The following is a 19,525-nucleotide window of genomic DNA, read 5'->3' as shown; positions in this document are numbered from 1 at the left end:
AAAGACATAAAATTCTGTTCTTTTTTTAAAAAAAACTGCCTATAAGATGAAAAGATATGGTATCTGGGACTTGCTTCAAAATAACTGGGGAAGTGGTGGATATAGATGAGTTGGTTCAAGGGAGTTCATTGTGCTATTCTGTCCACTTTTACAAAGTTTTAAACTTTTCCATAGTAATTTTTTAAACTGTTTGTAAAAGACTTTTTCCCCAATACCAAAACTTAAACTTTTAGGAATTTCAGGAAGCTTCACAGAAAAACAGGACAAGGACAACAGGGTATTTCAATGCACAGGGTATTATTTCAATGCACTCTCTATTTAATCTACCATGGGATCCTAAATCCTAATCTTTACCCAATTATAAATATCAAGTTTCCATTGCTTCATATTGTTTCTTTGTTAAAATGAAGACACTAGGGCTCTCTCATAAAAATATATTAGGGCTCTGAGATAAAACTACAAAGAACCCTACAAAGGTATAATACTGATGTGGTATAAACATTAACACTAATCATGGAAAAGTATTTTTCTTTTCCAGCCTAGTAGGTGAATTGGGTTGTTGCTGTGACACCATATAATTAACAAATGTAAAATAATATTTCTTTTGTTATTCAAGCTTATACAAGTGATAACAGAAATACAAAACTGAACCTGAGATAATGAAGTACGTGGCACAGGGAACAAAGCTAATAGGTTCTGAAAATATAAAACATTTTACCTGATATTTCCAAGAAACTCTGAAGCTCTCATTTAAAGTCAACAACTGATCCAAGTATTGGACAGTTTAAACACGTGTCCATAACCACAAACAACAATATTTGTAATGGTATTTTATAGATAATAAAGCATTTAATCTATATTTTCTCATTTTCTTCACAAAATCCTATGAGTTAGGTATTATTACATGATGACTGTTTTTAAAAGCTAAGAATCTGCCTATGCTTCCTTCCAACTCAGGGGTAGAAGAGCCAGACTGATACCAAATCATCATCTAAATCCAAATTCTTTTCATTTCCCATTACCCCAAGCTGCTGCTGCTGAAGGAGTTCGTAATTTCATTAGAGATACAAAACCTAAATACGTACAGAAAAAATCAGGACATGAATAAGCTACCATAAGGCCAATAGCCAGTCAAGAGCCAAACGCGTGTCTGGAAAATTAGTACTAGAGAAGATCAGAAAGGGAGACCACCGATGGGCCACCGCTATTGGAAAAGTCTTCTCAGAAGAGTGAACATGACATACGCCATGGCAGGAGCACAACGGCGGCTTTCTGCCTCCTAAGAACACTTTAACAGTCAAGGAACTGCCAAGTTTTTAACTGAATTATAATAATAAATTAATTGACTAGAAAGGGTCATAAACACATACTGCAAGGCTTACATTTAAAATGTTTTGTTTCCTTGAGCCCAGGAGTTCAAGGCTGCAGTGAGCTACGATCATGCCACCACTGTACTCCAGCCTGGGCAACAGTGAGACCCCCGTCTTAAAAAAAAAAAAATTTACTTTATTTGCACAAAGAAGAAATAACAAAGAGGTCTTGGCCCCAACGTGATGGAAGGCTTGAAAGACCAGGAAAGACTAATATTCCATGCTGGAAAAGCTTGACTATCTGTTGCTCCAGGCCCACCAACTATATCTAGAAAACAAACTACAGGCATTGATGCCCAGGAATTCCAGAAGATGAACCAGGGAGAGAAGTTAGGACATATCTATTCCGAATGATAGTTATAGTTTATTTGTAAAAATGAAGTTGATGCAAGTCAGAGCATAGCTGCATTTCTTTTTCAACATTCCAAGATAGTAAATTGGTGTGTACCAATTGGTAAACTAAACAGTATCACATGTTTCAGAAGGGTTAATACAGTCCTTCTGAAAGGGAAAAAGTAGTTTGTCTCCAGAGAGTCATTTGATTCATTTTCTCACCCTGATTCACTATAGATCAGCTGTGTTAATAATAATACTTTGCAATTTTATATCAGTTTTCCTGCTAAAAGCTCAAGTATGAGTTGATATGGCACATCACAAACTACACAGATGGTGCTCCACAGTTTCCACAGCTCTGAGTGAATATCTCATTTGACTTACTAATAAATGTTCCTATTTCAAGATTAAAAACAAATATGAAAAATTAAGGAAAATGGTAGAAAGACAGTGAATTCTCATACCCAATTCAGTGGCATCTATCTGAAAGGGTAAACACTGACTAGAGCACCCAGAGCACAACACGGTTCCTTCAAATGCTAGTGTACACAGGTGTGCACTTGCAGAGAAGTCAAGACACCAACAAGCTGGGATATGAAGGCGAGGGCTGGATAGTGAATGAGGGTGCGCTATTTCTTATGTGAATGTACAACAACCAGACCTAAAAGGAAAACACCTCACCAAGGAGGAGCTAGACCAGCAATCATCTCCTTTTGTTTTAATCCCTTGACCTGTAATTACTCATTTAAGCTACATACATTGTCAGAAGTTTGACTAGAAGTGAAGTAATGGTTTATCAGTCTAACATACTGAGATTTACAAATCAAATTTAAATTGAACTACTTGGAATCCAACATTCTAAATGGTTATGCTCTTCTAGGACAGGCACAATAAAATCATTCTAGAAACTTCCTTTACTGCTATTGAAATGCTCTGCTCATACTTCTAATAAAAGAAGGAATTTTTTCCACTGAACTTCAAAAACATAGCTTCTAAATAGTCTTCTCTGGTAACTATAACTAAATATCTCATCTTTCCCTGTGGATCTAGAAATTCCCCATTAGGGAATTTAGTTCTATAAAGTTTTCCAATGTCTCTGAATACATCAGTGCATAAATGTGGGCAAACACAACTGAACAAAGGCATCCTCAATTATCATTTATGAAATGTGACTATGTTTGGAACAGGCCAAATCTTGAAAAATTCAGAGTCAACCTATCCTTATGGAAAAGAGAACTATTACTGATAATCAGATTTAATTAAACTATACAATGAAGACCACTTAGATGGAGAGTAACTATAAAGAGACTTGCTTTCCTTGGTGATTCAAGTGGCTTTGAAGCATCTACTTACAGGATTATATTCAAGCTACAAAAAAAAGACAGTTGATTTTGGTGAATTATGTCCAACTATTCTCAGCAAGAGCTTCATTTTTTTCCTGAGAAAATCACTGTATTTTAAGGCACAGTCTGAACTACTCAAAAATAATATTTATGTATAATATTTATGTCTTATGCAGGAATTTTGTCAGAAGAAAAGGGGCTTTGTCTTAAATTATATCAAACTAACCAAATGATTCCAATGTAGAGTTCTCATTAGATATTTCTCTGAGATCTAAGCATAATCTCCTTGAAGAGAATAGCATTATCAACTTCTAAAACCAACACATATGTAAAAAAAGCAATCCCCCAGGTTAACGAAATGTGAATTTTATGTACTTTATTTTTCAGAGTTTCAGTATAATTACAATGTTCTATCACCTCCTAGTTGTTTTTAAAATAATCCCCATGTTTTCCAAAACATAAAGAGCTCTAACTCTTTTGAGTTGAAACACCTTCCTCTCAATCTCCTACATAAAACAGCACTCATTATCAGCTTCACCTTCAACTAGCAAGGAACCACATGAATGCAACAGACAAGAATTTTGGTAGACCAAATGATACATCAAATAACCTGTGTCCTCCTTCCCCACCCCTACCCATTAAGAACCACTGAATTAGACGTACAGGAGCTAAAATGTTATGGGATTATAATAATAATCATTCTTCAATCAAAGTAGAAGCACATTTACTCTAACCAGTAAATAACTGCAAAACAGTTCATAATGTATCTTTATGGACTATAAAGTGTTGCGTGATCCTGTACATTTCTGGAACATGCTTTAATTGATAAACAAGGAAGTTTTAAAAAACCTGACCATAAATTATCCTGAATATACAGGTGGTTCCAGTCTACAGAACTAACTTCCTAAATAGTTCTTTGAAACATCCTCAATTTGAATTTGAAATAATCTACTCTAAATTATAATCCCAAATATTTAATAACTAACCAAGATTTATTGAACACCACCTGTTTCTCAAATACTGATCACTACAGGCCATTCAAAAAAATGACTATAACAATAGTGAACATTTAAGAAAACTGGGGCACCAAGTCACACTTTTTCAAGTAATGGAGGTGGATGGCAATCCAGGCAATGCTACACCAAACTGCCTTCATAAAACTGAAAAACAAGCAAACAAAAAAAACTCCTGCATTCAAGAAATTCAAATTTTGCTGGCACTTAATATTAACATACACCAATGGAACATTCCACAAACTTTTTTAGATTCTCTAAGAAGGATTTTACAATCTTTCTGCCCTTTAGTGACATCACTTTCTAAAAGTTATGAGAAAGAAAAACCTAATGACAAGATCTTGAAATATTTTAATTTTATCCTTAAAATTGAAATGCCTTTCCCAAAGACAAGTCTGTAGCTGACAGTATATAAAATATCATTAGTTACTTCAGTGCATGGTTTTCTTATCTTTCTGCTATTGAGCAATTTCTTGGAACGGAAGAGTGAGCTCAAATAGTTCACGCAGACTGACGGACAGTCTTGTCTAGTAATCTCCACCCTAATCATCCCCATCATCCTCTACTTCTCAGGTTACTGGGATTCCTGATGGGAAAGAGGATCCCATCCCATTCCCGTCCAGCCCCAACCCACCCCCGTGCTTAGGTGTGTTCCCCTCCGTATCAATCATGAGTCAATGGAAGAGTCTCTTTTAGAGATACTTTTCTAAATCTCAATGAAAGAGACCTTGGAACGTCCACCTTGATAAGTAAAGTAGATAATTTATGCACTCTAAAATTGGATAACTCTTGGACCAAAGACTTGTTTTATCAGCCATGCTCCCAGCACATAAAAAGCAGCATCTTTTTAACAAAAGGCTGCCTTAATCTATAAAAGGGATCTGCTGAAGCAAGCACCATTCTGGTGCTTTCTGAAGGAAGTGTGTTAATTATTACTTATATTATAGGTGGTTTTCAGGGCTAACTCTCTAGAAATGTTTCTGCTAAAACAAACAGTCCAAAGATACATGTTGCCAGTGTAATGATAACACTTTCTTTATATTATTTTGTTGCCCCCCCCACCCCCATCCTTAATGTCCCTGTTTTAGTTACATTTCAGAACCCTGAAGTACTTCCCTCCCACCTGACCCAAGCCACTATAGTATCTGTTTGGGACTCAAATTTTTATTTTTTTATTATTTGTAAAACTTTCCTGACATGTCCTATAGACATACTTGGTAATATCTTCCTTTTCTTGTCATGTTGTATGTATCGTGCTGCTTTTTAAAAAATGTTGGCCTATTGGAGAAAGTTGCACAGAAGTGCTGCAGTCACACTTTAAAGTAGCTCTGTGCTACATCCCAAACAGAAATAAAAATATGAAAGCACTAAAATAGTTATTTAGCCACCCATTCTACCACACTATCAAAGCATCACAGGAGCAAGAAGGAGAGGCACATCACACTGCACAAAGCACCACCTCACTTTCCCACCCGAGTCATATATTGTTTCCACTATTTAACATAGAATTGGCTGCTGGCAGAATATGAATAGATGGCAGACAACCCTCTGACTTACTCTGCAAATAAAATGATCCCACAAAATAAGGAACTTTTGTAAAAGAAGAAATTTGGGAAGAAGTTGAGAATAGTTTTACAAGTATTGTCACAAGTATATATTAACGTGTAGACTCTAAGTGCTTTGCTCTTTGAATAGTTGCAGAATTTCATTATTTATCTATTGAGACATCAGCTCTTCAAGTGATGCTTTCATTCCCTTTTTTATCACTTCTTCAATGGAATTATTTAAGTGCCAACCCTAGTATGCTTTGTGTTTGGTTTTGTTTTATTACCTTTCTAGAACTACTGAATTTCCCCAAGGTTTTCTTTACCTTTTTCTCCTCTCCCCACTATAAACTCAGATTATTAATCCCTTTTCTCACTATAGTGTCAAAATATTCTGCTGGGGAAAATTTAATAAGTCCAGGTGTGAAAAATGTTCAATTTTACTGAAGTGACAAAGCCAAAAATGCAATTCTTTATTGTTTATGATTTGAAGGTAAGAGGACTTCCTTTCTGTAGATCATTTTTAATAAAATCTATAACCGATATATTAAGCAACTTATTAATAACCTATGAATATTTTTGGACTCTTCCTTTTTTGTTTTGATTGATTGTGTACTTTGGTATTAACTGAGATCAGTAATATAAACTCCCAAAATAATTGAGGTTTTTTTTTGTTTATTTTTTTGAGACAAGAGTCTCACTTTATTGCCTGGGCTAGAGTGCAGTGGCATCATTATAGCTCACTGCAACCTCAAACTCCTGGGCTCAAGTGACCACCCAGCTAATTTTTTTATTTCTTGTAGACATGGGGGTCTCGCTATGTTGCTCAGGCTAGTCTCCAACTGGCCTCAAGCCTGTCTGAGTCTCCCAAAATGTTAAGATTATAGGAGTGGGCCACCACGCCCCACCTCAGCCTAACTCAGTTTTATGTCACAGGATTGCTTCCTAAATTTCAGAATAACTCATTCATTTTCTCTAGGCAAATCAAAGATCATGAGCTTGTGTGGTCAACACATGTGCACAGGAGGCTGGGAAGAACACACTGACAGGTACAAAGGTTCCTGTAAAGAGCAGAAATAGGGAAAGCTGGGTTCATGACAGACCCATCCAGTAAGTGTTTGGGGATATTATTCTATAATGAGTGGGAAATAGTATTATTAGAAAAAAAATATTTTGGGAAGAATCAATCTATTAATGACTCAAAGCAGAGAAGGGGATTTCATTAAATGTCAGTCTAAAATATAGTTTAAAAAGGAAAGCTTTTATGCTGTTCTATATACTATTTGAGGGCAAGGGGAAAATGAAGAGTATATATATTTCATCCTTACTATCTCCCCCAATTTTAGCAAACCTATTTAAAAAAAGTGCAATTTCCTAAATCATTCAGGCAATAAGCTAATGTATACTATCATTTCAGGCATATTTATAGGACACAATAGGTAGATTATTACCTGATTACTCAAAGCATTTTAGTTCATGGTTTCTCTCTTGATATTAAACTTCAAAGACTGTATATCAAAAGATCTAATTTGTTTTACTAACATATTAGGAAATAATCATCCATATATTTATCTAAACCTTAAAAAAAAAACTCTATAAGTAGTCTATCTCACTTGAGTAACAAGTACCATAAGTTGACTACTCAGTTTGATAACTTGATAAACTACTAGTATATCCTTAAAAATCTTTCAGGCTACAAGGGCATGTACCCGCTACTCTTGATTTATTCCATATACATCTTTACGAATTCACCGATTTCAGTCACAGCTGCTCTTTACACTATTTTCCATCTGCATGATCCTAACCCTTTTAACCTATATGCATACAACTCTCAACACTCCTCAAAGGTTTCTCTTTAGGCCACCTCCAGTTTCTTTCTAGATGCATTCCCCCCCCATTATTCATCCCTTTAATAAAAAGAGTAAACATCTATGAAAAATTGGGGCAGGCTTGGAAAATCTGGGATGAGGCTCCTAGAGACACCTGAACCTCAATAAGAAATAGGAAGGAGATGAAAAAGGGAAAACTCTCTTTACGTCTCTGTAAGAAGGCATTGCCTCCCCTCATTCCTCCAAGGGCATTAGGGGTGCCCAAACCTGGCAAAGGCAGGGAGCTCAGCCACTGAAAATCACAAGGCCCAGAAGATCTTTCCTGCCAGAAGACTTACCTAGTCTTTACCTGCTGTTCTGAGGTAGAGTGGTGCCTCTACTTCTCACCTGAAGAAGGGAGAAGAATCCCCCAAATGCTCAGGCTGTTAGAAGAGACCGAGGGCTTTGGGGCTCAGTGCTGCTTGAAGAGAACAGGCCATCAGCACTGACATCTGTTCCAAAATTACGGATGCAGATTGGACAGCTCTCCTATACATGCACTCCTGGTGGGTGATCCTGATACACAGAACTGTCGTGCAGGTAAACATCTAAGGCTTCAACCCCATGAGACCCGCCCTACCCTCCATCTACCACAGGCTCCCCCTTCTCCTCACCTCCCCTCCCCACCAGAGGATCAGTAGCTGCCCCCTTCCCCCCACACACCCAGTAAGAAGAGACAGGGAGAAGCTGAGGGCCTCTCCTAGTGACAAGTGCATGACCCCTGCAAGAGTCCCAGCTTGCTGCAGCCCAAGGGCAGGGCCAGGCCAGGTGTGCCCAGACCCAGCTCCTTCCTGCCCATGTCTTTGCTCAACAGGAGCCTGAAATCTGGGCTCCCCTGGTCTATTGGCTCTCTTCTCTTCTGTAAGGAAAGTGTTTTCTTACAGTGAGAATATTTAATTATCAGAAATAAGATCATCAATGACTATAAGAGTGGTAGCCAGCATGGTGGCTCACGCTTGTAATTCTAGCTACAAGGGAAGCTGAGGCAAGAGGATCACTTGACTGCTAAATTTGACTGCCTTTAAAAAAAAAAAAAAAGAAGATCACTTGAGGCCAGGAGCTTGAGACCAACCTGGTCAACACAACACCACCCCATCTCTAAAAAGAATTTTTTTTATTAGCTGGGCATGGTAGCGTGCCTACATGTAGTCCCAGCTACTCAGGAAACTGAGACAGGAGGCTTGCATGAGCCCAGGAAAAAAAAAAATGATTACAAGAATGCTGCTATTGATTATATGAGTGTCCTTTAACCAGGGAAGAATAATGCTCCAGTTTTGTTTTCCAGTGCCCTTCAATGTCCAGGCATTTTGCTGACTTTTTTTTAATTCACTGTCAATATGTTCAGTCCACAGTGAATATCATGTCATTTTTTTGTATTATATGTAATAGCTTAGAGTCTTCCATTCCATTAGGATCTTTAATTAAGAATCTTTAAAATATATTTAATTAAAATACGCACCCCAGCTTAAAATAAAAGGTAGTATAACATAAGGAAAAGATCTTCACATGACTTTCATGTCCTTCAGTAGGTCCCATTATTTATAGTATCCATTTATTTAGAAAAGACTCTGGTAGTGCTAGAATACAATCAAATGACATTTTAAAATGGAATAAATATTTTTATATCACACTTGTATGGAAAAGCCTTAAGGAATCAAGACATCAACACGAACAACACACTTATAAAAATAAGTCTCAAAATAGAATTACCGAAATTGAAAATATAATACACTATGAGAAACTCCAAAGATGAAGGCATTCTTAGTCTTAGGAATTTGATTACAGTTTTCACCAATTTTTTTTTTTTAACTGAAACAGGGTTGCACTCTGTCTCCCTGGCTGGAGTATAGTGGCTCAATCATAGCTGACTGCAGCCTCAAACTCCTAGGCTCAAGAGACCTTCCTGCCTCAGCCTCTTGAGTAAATGGGATTACAGACACACACTACCACACCCAGCTGATTTTTAAATTTTCTTTAGAGACAGGGTCCCACTATGTTTTGCAGGCTGATATTGAATTCCTGGCCTCAAGTGAGCCTCCTGTCTTGGCCTCCCAAAGTGCTGGAACTACAGATGTGAGCCACCACGCCCAGCAGTTTTCACTAATTTTAAATCACCTTAATATTTTCAGCTTACACCATTTTTATTACTTGAACCTAATGACCACTTTCAAGACACCTAAACATTGTAGAATTTGTGACAATACCCTTAAACAGGGGAGAAATAAAATACATATGTAAAAGCTAAGGAATATCATACTCAATCCTATTAAACAACAGAGACTCAGCCCCAGTCTGCTGGACCATAATGCTGTCCAGCAACCAACTTCCAAAAACAAATCAGCAAATTACCGTACTGTGCCTGGGTTAAGATCACTTAACAAATAGCTAGCTTCTTCACTAAGTGCTGTTTGCAGAGCAAGTCTGTTTGGTAAAGGGGGAAACTGTAGATCATGATCATACATGATCCACATACATGAAATCCTTAATGGTAGTAACAGACTTCCCCAATAATCTTGATTGTGTTCTTTTTACTACCACTCATCTTTCATCTTCAACTTTAAGAAAAAAAATAAGAAAGTCAGGGAAGAAGGAGGCAGACAAGAAAGATCTACAAAGATTTATATCCAAATTGGAGCAGTCAGAAGTTGTGCCATTATTTATCATTCCACCCTCAAAGTACTGAGCAGCGAGTTGCTGGGGCTTGGTCTTACTGTGTAGCACATCCTACACCACCATCCACAACAGGCTGCAGGCTCAAGACGGCAGGTGCAGGACAGCGGAATTGCCTCAAGCACCAGCAAGCCCCCACTGCCTGTCTCCATAACTACTACAACAAGCTTCTACCGTATCAAGAAACGCTATTATGTTAAATTTGTAAAGATTCACATATTCCTGACATTCAGAATTCTAGTGAGGAATTTCTGCATTCCTTATTTAGGAATCTAAAAAACATTTTGACAATTAACTGAAAGCTTTTCATTTTTAAACTTATTAACAGCAGAATTAGAAATTTTCAATTAATATTAAATCTTCTGAAAAATGCTACTTTAACATCAAAGGCAAAGGAAGTCATTTCATGTTTGAATCTGAGTTGATTTTATAAGCAGGATGATATGCTAAAAAGACAATCGTCATTTAGATGGGTGCTTCAGTGGGCAGAGATCAGTGACACCAACAAAAACTTCCAAAACTCACTCACACTCTGCCAAGTTAAGCCTTGGAAGGTTTGGAATCACGTCTCATGTGGACACGCTAAAGGAATAATAGAAAATACCCTGTATTATATAATATTTTCATCTATGACAACAGGTCTTCAGTCCCAGCAGCTGGAACATTAAAAGCAGTGCATGCTGATCCTCACATGTGCAAGGTGAAAGAGTTCCCTGAAATCTCTCCTTGCTCTCTGCAAACAATTGAGCAGACAGAAGAACTCCACAAATAGCAGAGCAGAAGTCAGATGACTGAATATATTATCAGCCTTCTTTTGGGACTATAATATCTCAACACCGAGTCATCCATGTTACATGGATTACAAAACATCCACGATTCGTAAAACATGCATCACACAATCTGCACCCAACAGTCAAACATACTAGAATTAAATATGTTTTAAAGAAATAAGAAGCCAAATATTTACATCAGCATTTATCCTTTCTAAACCTATATCCTCTATAGTGCTGTCAATCTGTTGTCTCCCTATCCCCCACAATCAAGTTTTCTTGAGCTTTATTTTCTGAGCTTTTTATTGTGAGAACAATAGGCAACCTGAATATGCTTTTGCAAAATACACTCCCTACCCCTTTCCCTTTCACTAATTTCATAGAATTATTGATCTGTGTTATCTCAACAAAGCATGGGATAAGATAGGTAACAAGAACAGGGTTAAGGGGGCAACGGCTGCCGAGGTTCAAACTTCTCTTCAACGGTCTGGCTGTGTGACCTCTGGCAAGTTATTTGACTGTTCTGTACCTCCATTTCCTGAGCTGTAACAAGAGCACCTACCTCACAGTGCTATAGTGAGAAATACGCAAGACTATACAATCTGGGCACCTTAACCCTGCACTTGGTTTTTAGTAAGTATTCAATAAATGTTAACTATTTTACTTCATCCATTATGATTCTTATTTCTTGAAAATTAAAAGACAAGAAAGAATCCTATAATTTCAAGAATAGTTAAAAACTGGGCTGATGACTTAAAAAGCTAGACTATTTGCAGGTCTTAAAATAAATAACCTTTGTCTAGATATAGGCCCTCCTTGCGGCAAAGGTCTCAGAGATACCTGCTGACATAATTTGTAGGACTGGAACTATTCAAATCTATTCATCATTTTTATGGACTAAACAACTAAACTGAGAGCCTTAAATAGTCCTTCAAATATTTGCTTTATCAGATTCCTATCAGGAAGACATTCTTAGACTCACCATTCCCTCTGATGTTTATGATTTGTTTCCCCCACTCAATGGCCAAGGTTAATTCCGCCCCCCTCAAAGTTTTACCCATAGGCACAATGACTTAATCCCCTTTAACCTTCAGTCTCCTGGAAAATGGAAGTAACCTCTATTTTACAGAGTTGTGGCAAGAATTAAAGAATGGAGCATACATCAAAAAAGCCTCTTTCAGGCTGCTGGCACTTCATGATAGCTGCTATTATCAATTATGATCATTGTCACTCTCCCAATACAGACATTTTAGTCAAGAGCAAGAATGAGCTACATCTAGAAAAACTGACAACCATAGCAAAACACCTGCACAAGGCTGCACAGAGGAGCTTTCCATCCTTTAGAAATCTAGGGCGGTATGGCTTGGAATATGTAGCCCTAAAGCAGCAACAATGCAAAGGCAACCCACAGAAATGGGAGGTGCTGACGAGCTGCCCTGTCACCGTCCACCAACCACAGTGTGCCATCCTGATCACACACCACACAGGACTTCCCCACAGAGAGGACATAAAACAATTTCAGAGGAAATAAAACAAAACTAATTATAAATATTTATACCTTCATTAAAGGAAATCTATTTAGTCGTAAGTTAATCAGTCAACAGGACATTTAACCACTTTTTTTTTATTATAAACATTATAATCCTATTTTCAGGAAAAAGACAACCCAAACCCAAATCAAAGCAAAATTTGCTGACATTATATAATTAAAATTACACACAAAAGAAGAAAAGATCTTTAGTACCAAAGCAAATTGAAATTAAGGCAAACATGTCCCTTTCCACCTCCTGTCACACCGAAAAGAAAAACAGTCACCTACTCTACAACTCCGCTTTCATCACCGGATTTGTAATGGATGGTTTATACTATCAAAGTATTCTGCCAATGCCAGGATAGTGTACTGATCAAATGACTAAGTGAGCAAATGAATGAAACAATGTTTAAATAAGGCAAGAATGTAAAGACAAGATCTAAAAAGCCCAAAATGAGATTTAAGTTGGCCATGGGGAACTCAAACAGTTTGGAACTGGTTGTCTAAAAAGCATAAATTCTGCCAAAATTAATAGGCTAACTTCAATTCTCCATAAGTTTGTCAGTTGATGCCTAGGCAATGTAACAGATGGGTTTTCTTCTTTTAGAACCTTTGACTAGTTGCTAATAACTTCTACCTATAAGCAGCTCCTTCTCTGTATTACTTAAAATTATGATTCTATGTCTAAAAGCCTCAAAAGCAGCTAAATAAAACACCACTATAGGTTCCCTGTTCCTTTAATTCTGCTCCAGAAATTTCCAACCAGAGAATCAACTGAAAATTGTCCTAGAATCAACATTTCCACAATTGCATTATGTCATCACAGCCACTGGAAGCCAGAAATGTGGTCACAGCTCAACATTTCATAGTGTAAACACATAAAAAAATCTTTGCCCTAAAAGCTAACAGTATTATGATCTACCTGTAGACCATCTAGTCTTTTAATTTCAGTTACCTCCACAGCAGATTGTTTAGCTTTAAGATGTCCACTCCTCATAATCAATTTTATAACAGCTAGTAGAACTACACCAGTTTCTAAAATATCGACAAAAGTCACATTCTCACCTCTATCTAGAAATTAGCATCTAGAATCCATAAAGTATGTGTTTTCTTTATGTTGTCTGAATTGAAGGTCTGTGACACTAAACTTGTATTTTATAGCTTTCCCAGACATTACTTTTAATAGATTTTAGAGTAATATAATATTCTTCTACAATTTGCAATTCATAAACCCTTCTAAACACCTTTAAAACAAAAAAGGAAATAAACACACAAACACTAAGGACATCTTTTTTGTTTAGAAAAGCAAGGCATATAGGTAAAATTAGCCTGACATAGGAAAGGGTACAAAAAATTGAAGGTTTTATTCAGTTTCCCCTTAAATGACTTTCATTATTGATATGTAAATATAGTCTTATTATTTCACTAGGGAGAAAAATACTGATTTGCTGCTGATTTTATGATTTACTGCAATAAAAGACCAACACCTTAAAGTAGTGACTTATTTTCTCCCTCCTATTCTCTTACTTTAAAATCAAAGCATTAATAACATATATTATGAAGCAAAACTATAAACACAAAATATTAAACAGCTAGTAATTTCTTAAATAGCAGTTTTGCCGTAACAATAGCCAAATATTAATTATGCTGTTAAGTATAACTTCGATTATGATACAATAATGGTCAAAATACCAAATAAGGGCACACTGCACATTTCAGAAAATTAATCTTCTAGAAAAATTGTTTAGAGAGACTGTCCTTTTCTTCCTGTTACTTTTTTTTTTTTTTTTACTACCCAACAATCCTAAGGACTGCTTTAAAAAATTGCTTTTAAACCTAATATAACACAAACAATTTTTCCTAAGAAATCCAAGCTGTCAACTGACGGGTCACATTTCAACCTGATGTGATTTGAAACAGCTAAGGTACTGAATCCTTAAATATAGGGTGTGTAATGGAAGCCCTGCTCACAGATCCTTGATTCTACTGAGGCTTGGAAAGCTTTCATAAGATGTAACTATAGATAAAGCCAACCAAGGAGCATTACCCCTTTATCCACTCTCATACCACAGCCCAAGACCCCCTCGAACCCTTACATTTTATATTTCCAGTCAAGTGCTTGTCTAACACCAAGAGAAAGTCACTTAAATTATTTTTAACCAATGAAGGGTTAAAACGCAAAAATTAACTATCCAAAAGATATTAAATTCATAATTGGTGGGGTCTTTTCTGCCCTCTGTTTCAGCATCCTGACATCTAAAAAAGAACTCCTCTGTTTAAGGCTGAAATTCCCAGGAGGAAGAAGGCTCAGATCCAGTCTGAGAGCACACAATGGAATCACAGCTGACGATGCACATCTTTTTCTAGATGTCTCCATATGCTTGAGAGTTTTTTTTTTCCCCTAGCCAGGCATTAGGGGACTTGCTACTCTCTGCCACCAAGAATCTCATAACATTTTCAAGGATTGTTATAGAGAATGAAGTAAAATAATGTGTTGCTCTTAAACATACAAAAGACAGAAAGGGGCACGTGACAGAGGGCCCATCAGTAACTAAATTAACTGGGGGTTTTTGAATGTTGTCCCATTTTGAATGTTGTTTGTAATACTCCCTACTTCTGTCAGTCTAAAATGTTTGCTTTATCTTCTCTGTTTTTACTCTTATCACTAAAATAACACCTCAAGGGCTACAGCAAAATGCAATCAATTTATGTCTACATGAGCCCTCAAAATTACACTAGATTGGAAATTTGTGTTATAAATTTGAAAATGGTATATTACAACAGAACACATTTGAAGGGTTTGGTAAATACTATTATTCCCTAAAACTACAGTCCCCCCTCAATTTTTTCTTAGTTACCCAATATTAATAAAAGCTTGAGACCCAGCATAGATGAGGTAAATATCATGCACATAAATCAGAAAAAAAAAAAACCTCCCAAAATTAGTTAAATTCATAGGATACTTATTACAAAAATGAAGGATTCATTGTTAATCTAATACTATTCATTCTTTGAACTTCCAAAGATTCTACAAATGCCAGTTGGGAAAAGGAGTGTTGCTGCTGTGTGTGCACTAACCCAATCAACAAAGAACAGGAGCGCACACAAACATATACACAACAAACGCACAGCTTTTTAGCGCCTGCTGTCTTTTTAAAAGGCTGCTATTCCTGCAGAGCAACCTGTGATCTTTATAAAGAAGCAAAGACCTACCCCCACTGTTCTTAAGTCAAGAGTTGAGAAAGGCACTTGACTGAACACACAATAAATAGTTAAAACAACCAAAGATGTCTCCGAACCTTGTATAAACCACTAAAGTAGCCACACACTTTACAAGTCAGCAGTGTTTAAGAAGAAAACTAAAATTATTTTTAAGTATCTTTTGTGTGGGAGTAATCTGGCAAACTACATTTTACTCAGACTTTTTTTCTGTAGACAAATATGCTTTGACTAGATTTGCTCCTTAAATACCCACGCTTAGTGTTTCAATCAGTGATGCTGTGGTTCCTAACTTCATTTTTTACCCAAGAAAAAGCAAAAAGAAAAAAAATGCACACCATAAACCACAACTTTTTTTTAATATCATCTCCAAATGCCAAACTTTCAAGTGCACTTTGGGAATTGGCAGTCTAATTAAACAAGGAACCAGTGAAGCCATTAAAAACAATGATGCTTTCCACTCCCAATAATCAGTTGACGTAAGACAACTCCGATGCCTTCATTCTGATGGTCCTCTTTCAAATTTCATTGTCCCCATACTACTGCAGCTGAGTGAAACTGAGATAGAAGTAAACAGATAGCTCCTATGATCCTTAGCATGTAAACCGGACGCCGTGGTCCAGAACACGATCACTACAACATATGCCATTTTAGAAACGGGCCTCGGGGAGTTCCTGCCACATCCTAAAGTGGCTTTAGACTTGGTCGTGTCTAAGACAACGTCTATGGCGGTACGAGAGAAATGCACTACCTCGTGTACCTCTACATGTCTCCTCGGGTCACAGCCCGTATAAGTGACACTACCCCACAGATCAAGGTGCGGGTGACTAGGGATGGACAAGAGTGGATAGCTCTTGGCGTCTCCATGACTCCCCCACCCCGCGTGCAACTCTGCTCTAACTGGTCGGGAGAAACCCCGCCCTCTTCCTTCCTCCGGTCCCCACGATTGGCTTACCAACACCCGGCAGGTCAGCTCCCCGCCTTTGATTGGCTCACTGCCCCATCAGTCAGACGCAGAGAGATTCGGGTCGGTGGGAGGGGAAGGCGTTGGAGGAGGTGGAGTGGGAGTGGGATTAGAGGACGCAGTGGCGGAGGAGGGTGTTCGGGCTTGGTCTCTGGTTTGGGAAAGTTTCCCCTACCAGTGACAGACCCAGCAGGCGTTAGGCCCCGTCCAGCTCCGGGCCGGTGGAAGGGGGCTTAGGTCCCCGATTCCCGCCCCTCGGTCCCGCAGGCCCCGGAAACCACCAGAGGGAGGGGGAAGAGGGAGGGGCCATCTAACCGGGGACCGACCCACCCCCGATCTCGGAAGAGGCGCCTCCGGGACTCCCCGGAGGGGAGGGGGGCGGGGAGCTCCAGCCCACAGCTACGACTCTGGCCCCCTCCCCCAGCAGCCCTCAGGGGCCGAGAGAGAAGTGTCCCGGGGCCTGGGGCGTGACCGTCGCGAGCCGGGCTGGAGGGCCCCTCCCGCTTCCCGCCTGGGGCCCGGAGGGCCTGTCCCTTCAGGGGCGGGGAGAAGGGGGAAGAGAAAAGGGGGCGCTGGCGAGCCAACCCGGAACCTCCCGGACCGCCTCCCGCCCCCAGCCCCGGCCCCAGCGCGCCTCCTGCACACATGCCCGCACCCAGAAAGTTAAGTCAGGGGCGAGCCCAGCTCGGCGCCGCTGCGGCCCGGCCCCCGGCTCCCCGCCCCCACCGCGGCCCGGCCTGCTCGGCCCCGGCCCGCCCCGCCCGCCCGCCGCAGCTCCTTCCCGTACGCCCGCGGCGCGCGGCGCCCCTCGCCCCCCGCCCCCGGCGCTGACACGGGCCCGGCCCGCCTGCCGGGCCGCGGCTCCCCTCCTTCTCCCCGCGTCTCAGCCCGCCGGCCGCCCCTGACACCCCGCTTCACCTTCACACACCCCTAGCACTTCCCGAGTCCTGCCTCCCCTCGCCCGGCTCCCACTCTCCGCTGCAGCCGCTCCGCATTTCCATTAAAAAATGCACCTTCTCGGGATTCACCTTCCCGGCTCTGCCGCGCTCCCCCCGAGGGGGCAGGAGCCTCGATCCCCAGTGACCCCGCACTGGGCTGGGCGGCAGGCACTCGCTCCTCGGCGCGGGGGCCGCACCCGCGCCCCCGGCCTCCCCGCCGCGCCTCGGCGCTCACCTCTCGCCTGAGCCCCGGGCTGCAGCCTCCGCCCGCCTCGCGCTCCGGGACTCGTCTCCTGAGCTCTCGCAAGGCGCTGGAGCGCCTCCTTTCTCTCCCGGGGACTCCGCGTCTCCCCGCCGCTTCCCGCCCTCCCCACCCCGCAATCCCCAACTCCCCAGCTTCGCGGTGCCTGCGGGATGCAACTCCCGTATTCCGCGCACTCCGGCAGCGGTCCCCGCACACAAAAACAGCCCTCTCGGAGGCGCACGGCTCCGCCGGGCTCCGCGCAGGAAAGGCAGTCGCGGCCGGGGGTGGGGACGCGGCGCCCCCCCGCCTCCCGCCCGCCCTCGCGGCCCCGGGGGAAGGCGCGGTTACCGGCTCGGGTCGGTCACGCCGTCAGGTGCCGGCTGCCGTCGGCGCTGACCTTCGCCGCCGAAGCCGTAGCTGAGGCTGCGGCCGCCATGTTCCCGTGTTAATAACTGCTGCCTGGTTGTTTATTTCAATGGAGATCCTCCCCCAACTCCCTCCTCCTCCTCCTCCTCCTCCTCCTCCGCGTCTCCGCACTTGCGGAGAGAGAGACAGACCGCGCGAGCTCGCTGGCAGGGGAGGGGGCTCGGGAGCCAGGCTGTCCCTCCCTCCGCCTCCCCAGCAGTGGCCGCCGCCAAGTCCTGTCACTGGGGAAAGGACGGGGCGGAAACTTGCCTCCCGCGCCCCTGAGGAAGGGGCAGAGGTGGACTGAGGGCTGTCGGGGGAGCAGACCCCGGCTGCGGGGTCCGCGACATCTCTGTAGGCAGAGTCCTCTGAGAAGGCAGCCGGGGGAGAGGTGAAGAGTAAGGGGACAGGGGACAAAATGGGTGACTGTGGTAGACAGAGGGTGACCTACGGGTGACTGGAAGGAAAGGGAGAGTAAACAGAGGACTCCATGGGAGGGCAAAGGGCAGTGCCCAAAAAGAAAGCTAGTGAGTGGGACAGGCTGGGGCGGCAGAGTGGAAGCAGTGGGACCTTGGGGCTGCAGACAGCAGGGACGATGCCCCAAGACGAAGATCCGGCATAGCCAAGTGTCAGGGTCGCCCCAGAGGGGCCTCCCACCCGCGCTCCGGCCCGGCCCCTCTGCCGGCAGCCAGCCCCTCCGGCGCACCTCACCCAGCTCCATCCCACCCCAGCCCCGGTGCGGCCGCTACTCCCAGGAGGCGCCCCTGGTCCGTCAAGTCCCCCTCGGTTCCTAGGAGGATAGGTTTTTCGAGTTGCTGTCATATTTCAAGAGGGGATACTTGGAGTGTGTGGGAGCTTATGGAGGTGTCACCCAGCAATTGCATGATAAAGCAAAAGCTTCACAGTGTGTAAAACCTAACCTGGTTGAGGATTCTGGGCACGCCAAGGAATCACAAAAGTTTTCCTTGGAAAGTCCACTCTCTAGACATCAGTGAAGTATTGAGGGGACGAAGGAGATTGGCGCAAAAATTCGAGACCCCCCATTTAAGTGTTACTTAGATGGGTCGACTTTTAAGCTTTGGAAAAGCAAGTGTTTTCCAACTTACGCAGTTATTAGTTGAAAAAAATAAGCAACGATTACTAACAGCAGTTATCAAAATATGAGAGAAATACCTTTCCGTTTTTTTAGTCTTATAATGAGAAGGGTCTCTTGCTATATACAATAATAGTGTTTATTGAGCCGTTACTATGTATCTGGCTCTGGGCTAAGTGATTTATATACACTATAGATCTTAGTCCTTAAGTTTACAAAG

General features: G+C 41.4%; 1 protein-coding gene across 7 annotated transcripts in view; it reads right to left on the bottom strand.

Annotated features, from left to right (window-relative positions):
- NCOA2 (nuclear receptor coactivator 2) overlaps positions 1-18,648 on the bottom strand; it is a 268,534-nt gene extending 249,886 nt beyond the window's left edge. For 6 of the 7 annotated variants that reach the window (XR_006737367.1, XM_045561482.1, XM_045561485.1 and 3 more), the window contains exon 1: positions 18,156-18,648. The gene's annotated coding sequence lies outside the window, so the exon portion shown is untranslated. Of the gene's footprint in view, positions 1-17,798; positions 17,932-18,155 lie in introns of those variants that run through there. The other variant, XM_045561486.1, reaches the window with a different exon arrangement.
- Between the last annotated feature and the right edge of the window lie 877 nt (positions 18,649-19,525).

This window comes from Lemur catta, chromosome 9, assembly GCF_020740605.2.
Source record: "Lemur catta isolate mLemCat1 chromosome 9, mLemCat1.pri, whole genome shotgun sequence".
Taxonomy (NCBI): domain Eukaryota; kingdom Metazoa; phylum Chordata; class Mammalia; order Primates; family Lemuridae; genus Lemur; species Lemur catta.
The sequence above is the reverse complement of the archived record's forward strand: the minus strand, read 5'-3'. Positions and strand labels throughout refer to the sequence as shown.